The 8,552-nt window shown below is 46.6% G+C and overlaps 1 pseudogene; it reads right to left on the reverse strand.

Annotated features, from left to right (window-relative positions):
- Nucleotides 1-1,217: 1,217 nt before the first annotated feature.
- Nucleotides 1,218-1,285, reverse strand: LOC119160187 (U6 spliceosomal RNA; annotated as a pseudogene).
- Between the last annotated feature and the right edge of the window lie 7,267 nt (nt 1,286-8,552).

The following is an 8,552-nucleotide window of genomic DNA, read 5'->3' on the forward strand; positions in this document are numbered from 1 at the left end:
GGGGAGGAGGGAGGGGGCTGCAGCATTGCGTGATGGATAAGTAGGGTTTAACGTCCCAAAATTATCATATGATTATGAGAGACACCGTAGCGGAGGGCTCCGGAAATTTCCACCACCTGAGGTTCTTTAACCTGCGCCCAAATATGAGCACACGGGCCTACATCATTTTCGTTGCGTGAGATATTAACCAAGCTAATCGATTGATTGCAGCGGGCGCGCGGCCGCCGTCATGGCGTCGTCGCAGTCCAGCGGCGGCGTGCGGCGGAACACCCTGGCCGTGTTTGTCGAGGGCCAAGCGTTCCACGTCGCCCGGCCTCTGCTGACCAAGCACAGCCAGTTCTTCAGGAAGACCCTAGAGAGGCCGGAGAACCGAAACAAGCACAAGGTGCGCCTGCATCGCTATCGTTTTTTCTTCTACTTTAAATGTGTATGTCATCTTCGCACATGAGCTCGGCGCGTGTATTAAAATAAATGCGTTAAATAACTTTTGCACACTAACATAGGAGCAATTGTTTTACGTGAGCTTGTCGTCGGACCTGGCCTCGATGATACCAAAGATTGTCCCAGAACAGTTGCTGCTTCGGCATGAATAACTACGTCCCGGCCACGTTCTGTGAGTGCGTACTCAGCGCAGGATAGATGCGTGCCAGATTGTTCCCGAATGGTGGTAAGTGAATGCTACGGATGTCCGTTACCACACCAAAGCGCCACGTCCAATGACGCCGCCTTCGCTGAGTTCCGAATATAGCCAATCGTGCCCTCGTTCTACACGGCACTGTCGAGGAGCGCCCACTGTTTATGAGCGAGGTGCCGCTCATTCCGCGTATTCAGACAAGATGGCAGATGTCTGCGGTTTCACCTCACGTGCTGAGGAAAGCCATTCGGAGAGGTAGACAGATGAGCCGACGGAACGCGTTCACAGTACACTTTCGCACAACTGCAATGCCACAACTAAATTTACCTGAGAGATGCCCCTCTCTACAAACCCTAACCCCAGTATGGAGAGGTATTCAAACTGGACTATATCACTACTTCAAAAAATTACACCATCTCCCCGAAGGAGAACGTGGGGTGATGCGGAGCATCCCAGGCATATTCAACGGCGTTTTTAACAGTTTGCGGTGTTGCCTTTGCGGTGAACCTTGAGTGTTATTACGTTGTTAACTTGGTGCGTGACCACGCATTGCGTGAACGTCATGTTGGAAACTCCTGCGATGCCATGCGCAGGGGCCATGCTAATCTTCTCTGTATCGTTCCAATTTTAGTATATGTACTTTGGAAGCCCCGCATCACCCTATAGTGTCCTTATGGAAGATAGTGTTATTTCTTTGTTAACGCGCACTTTGCGAATTTCTAGTGTTCAACAACGCACAGGAGAAATATCCCACCGGCACTGCCTTGGAGTGACTCAGTGCCTATATAACGGGGTGGTCAGTGGACGGTTATGCAGCGCGAGCAGTCGAAGTATCCAAAGAAAGACTGTCGTCTTCTTTGCGATACCGACACAAAATTTTTGGTCTGTCTGTCAGTTGACTTTGTTTTGTTTTTTTTTATACCTCACAATAAAGATTGTGTGTCAGCCCAAACGAGCAATATCTAACCGCATCCGCTGCGCCTACCAATATTGACCTGGTTTCGGCGTTCATACTAGTGCTTATAGGCACCGTGCAGTCGAGTTTTCCGGTCTGACTGCAGCGCCAGAATGCATAGCCTAGCGGATAAAAAAAAAGAAACCTTGAGACGGTCATCGGTAAAAATGGAACGCGACGCACGCGTCTCCCGCCCTGAATCTGTCGGCGGATTGTGCCTGGGATACACTGGCGACGCGAGCACGCGTGTATTTTTTGCGTGCCCATAACGGCGAGTAACAGACAGTTTGAGACGGGGCACTGGGAGCAACGCAGCTCGCTCTGGTCTCGCCCTTAGCTATCGTCCTGTGTGCGTATTGTTTCCATGCGTCATTTGTGCATGAGCAGCACGCTACACGTTTGTCTGCAATTCATAATCTATTCCAAGTTGTTGCTATCGCATTCATTGATTTGCCTTTACAGCGAACCTGTAACTTTTTTCATGAAAAGAATAGGTTTAGGGCGGAACTTCTCGGCTCGCCTGCAAGGCGCGTTTGCCCAGATAAGGTATCAACGGCACGCACCCGTTGGCCTGGCGACAGCACCTGATATATAGGCACCGTGCAATCGACTTTTCCCGTGTGACTGTGGCGCCAGAACACAGTGCCTAGCGGAGGAAAAAACGCAATAATAGGTTGGGGTCAGTCAAAATGGAACGCGATGCCCGCGTCTCTCTGCCCGCGTGAGTGAGCGAATCGCAGCAGGTATACGCGGAGACGCGTGCACGCGTACCTTTCTGCGCGCCCCTAAAGGCCAACGTCAGCAGACTTAGGATGGGCTAGTGCCAGCAACGCAGCTCCCTCTTATCAGCGCACAGTGTCGCATGTGGCACTGCTACGGCAAATAACATGGTCAAGGCACGAACTAAGGCTGGAAGCGCACACACTCGACCTACTGCGAGTTTGTACGTTTCCAGCTTTAGTCCCTGATGGTTTCTAACATGTTGGGGCCGCGTTTGCTGGCTAAGAAATTCACATTTCACGCGAAGTGTTGCCGGCCACGGCAACACATTTTTGTTTTGAAGCTGCGTCGTCCCGCCGGTAGATATCCGCTGCGGTCAGCGGATCGACGGGCGTGCGGCGTTGTTACCTGATCTGGTCGATCGCGTTTCGCGAGTGTCTTGGACTAATGAGCGACTATCTTACACCGTGGTTTAGGGATTGAGAAAATTTTGAGGCTCATCGGGCATTTCGGAGCAGCGTGGTGCCATTTCGGCAAATTTGATGGTTTTGGTGCAGCTTGGCACACGAATGATTTTATCAAATCGGCGCAGCTGCTGCACCCCGTGCCTCTGTCTCCATCGGGAAGGAGCATTGCACCGCGCGAAAAAAAATCACGCCATATCGAAGGAATGAATGATAATGAGTGGGTTGAACCATCCGTTGGTCCGTCCGTGCTTCCATCCATTCGTTTGTTCTTGCTTCCGTCCATCCGTCCACGCGATCATCTGTCCATCCATCCCTCCATGCGTCAGCCCAGCCGTCCGCCCGTTCGTGCGCCCGTGCGTCCGGCCGTCCTTCGTTCGTTCATCCGTCCATCCGCTGTCAGTCCGCCTGTCTGTCTGTCTGTCTGTCTGTCTGTCTGTCTGTCTGTCTGTCTGTCTGTCTGTCTGTCTGTCTGTCTGTCTGTCTGTCTGTCTGTCTGTCTGTCTGTCTGTCTGTCTGTCTGTCTGTCTGTCTGTCTGTCTGTCTGTCTGTCTGTCTGTCTGTCTGTCTGTCTGTCTGTCTGTCTGTCTGTCTGTCTGTCTGTCTGTCTGTCTGTCTGTCTGTCTGTCTGTCCATCCGTTCATCTAGTGGACACTCCAAGTACCGTCATCTCGCATCTTTTGATCATATATTATTGATATACAAGTAGCGCCGTCCAGCGCACATTATAAGGACTAAACGAGAGATGGCTACAATTACACGCTACAAACATGGCACGAACAGCCCATGGAGTAAAGAGCTAGGCCCCTAAAAGCCGCGTGCTGCAACGGGTACGTGTGGTCAGGCTTTCAGAAAACGTGCGACCGAGGACAGACAAGATCACGCTTGCCGTACCAAGGCTAGCAAGCACGAGGGAGAGGAGGAGCCCGCACAGCGACACGAGCAGCGCTATATAGTTTTTTTTTCTAAGGACTTCAGTTAGACACGTTTTCATGTGGTCGGCAAACTTTTGTGGTCGGCTCTACATGCAATGCATGTCAGGATTATGACGCCACCTGTAATGTATGTTCGCCGTACACTGACGTCATGTGATAAGAGATTTAGTGTATATCAAGCCATCGATCTGGCCTCGAGCGCACCATGAGCATGACATGCTGATCATGTGGTACATGGCACGAATGTCATTATTTTCAAAGCACTTGTCATTTGTTTTCATCGTACAGCCGTGTTACGCTATGCCAAGTTTGGTCTAAACACGCAAGTGAAACGGCAGCGATCAAACCATGAGTGCGGTATTGAAGCGATACTGTACATGAATTTTATTATTTTCCTCGTACCATTTTTTATTTAGGTTCGTCATATAGACACGTCACCCAATACGAAATTTGGTGTATATCAAGCTAGCGAAACGGCAGCGAAAGCACCATGAGCGTGGCATAAAAGTCATGCCATTCACAACATACATGTCACGATTGTCATGCTGCCACTTGTCATAGTCACATCTCGCAATAATTAACGTGGTGTATATTTAGAAAGCGAAATGGCTGTGAGCGTGCACCATCGGCTTGGCATGAAAGTGATGCCTTTCTTGGCGCGGATGCCTCTCGTGATTGCCATGTTACCGCCTATCATTTATTTTAGCCATACAGAAATATCTCGTCATGCCAATTTTGGCGTGTGTATATATTGGCGCGTGTATATTTGGTAATTTTCTTTAAATATGCGATTTTGCCGTGTATATATTCGAAGGCGTTATTCGTAGGTCGCAGGTTCAGTTTTTTCCCCCGGCAAGTTATCTTTTCACCCACTTTTCTTTCTTCACATTTACATAACGATTCGGTATAATAACTTCCCCTATACGCTCCTTGGCACTATTGTCTGTGTTAGATCTCATTAATATTGTGTCAAAACACGAAAAAACGAGCCCTTAAATATACACTTCTTTCTCATATATCTTTATTATACTTATATATATATATATATATATATATATATATATATATATATATATATATATATATATATATATATATATATATATATATATATATATAACCTTGAAGATTTCCACATATCCTACCAGTAACGAAAAGGGAACTAGTGAACGCCCTTGAAGAAATGCAAAGAGGCAAAGCAGCTTATGAGGATAAGGTAACAACGAACCTGTTGAAACATGGCGGAGAAATTGTGTTAGAAAAACTAGCCACTTTATATGCGAAGTGTCTGTTCACGGTAAGAGTACCAGAATCTTGAAAGAGCTGCATCATCATCTTAATACACAAGAAATGAGACGTCAAGATTTGAAAAGTTACAGCTCTATGAGCTTACTGTCCATTCTCGACAAACTATTCACAAAATAGTAGCTAATATAATTAGGGTGACTTTAGAGTTCGATCAACCAAAAAACCAAACAGGAATTTGTACAGGCTACTCCAAAGCAGAACATATTACTACTATCGATCAGGTGATAAAGATATGCGCGGAATACGACTAACCTGTATACACAGCCTTCATAAATTACGAGAAGGCATTTGGCTTAGTGCAGTGGTGCAGGCACTATGAAATCGGGGAATCGACGGATGAGCATACTGGAGGAAATCTACCACAGCCTTTCGTAGAGAGAAAGCGACTAAAGAACCTTCTCCTTGCTTTTGCAGCTTAAATTGTCGGGCGTCTCCGCAGCGACATTTGCCGTGCTGCTGAAGTACATGAACACGGGTGAATTGCATGTCACGCCGGAGAACGTGGATGACGTGTTCAACGCGGCCTTCCGTCTTCACATGTCTGATGTTGTCAAGCACTGCATCCAGGTGAGCCCCCTTTCTCTCGTCACAAGTGGGGGTGGAACACCGTTCAGCTGCAGGGTACCTCGACGGTAGCAGTTACACTCGGAGACAAATCAAGGTAGATACAACTGGTGGCGATGATTCCGTAGAAGCCCATGCGTTCAGAAAATGGCAGGCGATCAGGCGCTCATGAGGCTTAGCGACATCTCTGAGAGGAGGGAACACTTCCGGTAGAACCGAAAATAAAGCGGATATGACACAATAGCTGGTAAACAAGTGACGTCATTTTGTGGGCACTAGCGCGAAATTGCACTTCCAATTTTTTATAGGCCACTGATCGCTAAGGACTCTCGCTAAGGCGATCTCCTCCACGAGTACGATTCAAGTCAACGCCGCCTAATCTCATACCGACTCGTGGCTAGATACTGATAGTTTAAGTGTGCTACTGTTCACTTTGGCCGGAAACTTACTCTTCGCAACTTTATTCAGCGTTCGTGGCATCTGAAGTTCCGAAGATAGATTGAAGCAATCAACAGCGTATACCTGTCGTATCTGCAGCATTGGTTATTCGCAGCGGACATACGCAGGTTCTTTAGCATGCACAATACTTTTCTTTACTTTGAACACAAAGAAATGATGCCTAGACACGAGAAAATTATGACATTTCAGTTTTATTCAATGGTCACAATAACTCAAGTTTATTACACTGCACACAATGCTGATGAGCACAAAGAGTCTGCGGACACTACTTGCGTTGTTGTTGTTTTTTTTGCATTACGCTCTAATAATTACCGCTACGTATTCGAATGCAGACATGGTATAGTTGTAGCGTGATAGATAAATTCGCAGTCAGCTCACCGATGACGCGAATAATAGCAGGCACTGCATGCTCGAGAAGGAAACCAAGCTGCAGGAAAACTAATGGATGAAAGTCCAACGAGTACTGCATTCCCAATAATCACCCTCGTTTTTTATCTAGAAGGCATGGGTCACCAGTCATACGTTTGTTGCTACTGCATGCTTCCACAGCACATTGTTTTCGCAGGTACCGACGAAAGCACTGGGCGTTAAATGTAATTCACATCGTTCCGCTGCCCGTTGGACAGTGCACCCAAGACTTTCACCAACGATAGAACGCACCTGACGATTTCGCGCACAGCAGAGAACGCAAGGAAGTGCAGAGCACTGAAACACCCTAGGGAATTTGACACCGCAGACGAATTTCACGAGCCTTTCCATGTAGTGCAAAGCAGCATCGAGTAATAATAACGTGGGCAGAGGGCGCTAGAATGAAAATTTTTCGTAATATTAACAAAACTTTCATAAAATGTTTCCTCATAACACCTACATATAATGTTGGGAGAAAGAAATGTCATTTTTAAGACACAGTGATTGCTTCGACTTTGAACAAAACTTCATTTTTCATTATTAGTGTTTGTTCCCTCCACACACAACTGCGCTTCAATCGCAGCTCCCATAACTCGCCATGCTGATGACGCTGGCTTCTGAACCGCTTTTCGCCCGACCTGTTTGAATAGATCTTTATCCCGCCTTTTTACGTATGCCTCAAACGCTCAGCAGCGTCTGCGCGTATACATACCGTCTGCAACACGCGTTATGGCGCATCCCTTTCAGATGTACTCATCTCAAACCATGAATTAGAGGCCGACGTTGTGTACAATGTCATTAGTGATCACCTAGGTATTATATTAATAGTAACCCGAATGCACTCTATGGCTAGTTAAAGTAAAAAGCCAGTTCTTATTCAATCTACCACCTCATCAAATCTTGAAGCATTTGGCCAAGCTATTGCCCAAAAAGCGTGGCATAGAGTTTACCAAGCGATAGAGAGTGACTTTGCATACACTGCTTTTATTAGCAATTTCAAAACTCTTTACCATAAACATATTTCTAAGAGAAAAAAATGGCACGGGCATTCAAGGCACGGAAACCTTGGCTAACGCCTGAGCTTCTTGGTATGGTTAAACGGAAGCATGCCCTGTGGCGGGGACTAAAAGATGTCGGCGAATTTCTTGCGTCCTTCGACAACTAGCATTTCATGGTTTTGCCATGACCCCAAGCCTTTGTATAAGAAACTTTTTCTGAGCGGGACGCAGTTTTGCTGGAACGAGGGCCACTACCTTCTATGAATGTTTCTGTACGAAGTTGTGCCTGCACGAAGGCACTAGGCAAAAGCATTTTCTCTCTCAAGCAAATGCGAGTGAACAGCGTGCCAGACTTTGCTTTCACAAAGGAAGTGCAATGCATTGTTCATGTTTTCTTTCACAGGAATCTTTTTATTTTGAACTATTCATCCCTGCGTAATCCATGCACCTAATATAGGCTAAATTCAAAACGAAAACATGTTAGACAAAAGTAAGACTTCTTAAGAAGATATCGCAAAGTATGATACAGTGCCTTAGAAACGAAATCTTCTTCTCTCTTTTTTTTTTGTTTTGTCCCTCAATAATTGTGTTAGCAGCGTCGCTCAGTAACGATCATGATTGATGCAGCGATAATATATAGTGCACGTCATTGCACAGTTTGAAGAACCTCGCACGGTATTTATGATGCAAGGTGTTCGTGCATAGAGACTGAGACAAGTGCTTACGCAACGGGCACTTCAACCATGGCACATAATTCTAAGCTGGTGAAATCTATTCCGTTGAGATGACGCAGCTGCGCCAATAGAGACACGTCAAATTAATCACACAACCACACCGGACTACCACAATTCACTTGAAAAGCATACAACATTGCTTATTGTTCCACCTGGTTTGTATATTTTTGTACAACACAGCGCATATCGCAAAATATCACCAAGATTCCCACGTTGCGATAGCACTCCCTCACCCACATGTGGCAACGCCGATGCCATGGCTTTTGGGGCAATGAATCACAGATGCGCACATTTCACAGAACTCAGACTTCACCTCACAAGACCACGAAAATCATCCAGACTGGCCACCCTCAGGCGATGTGCTTAGGACACC

Source organism: Rhipicephalus microplus, chromosome 2 (genome assembly GCF_043290135.1).
Source record: "Rhipicephalus microplus isolate Deutch F79 chromosome 2, USDA_Rmic, whole genome shotgun sequence".
In the NCBI taxonomy this organism is placed as follows: Eukaryota; Metazoa; Arthropoda; class Arachnida; order Ixodida; family Ixodidae; genus Rhipicephalus; species Rhipicephalus microplus.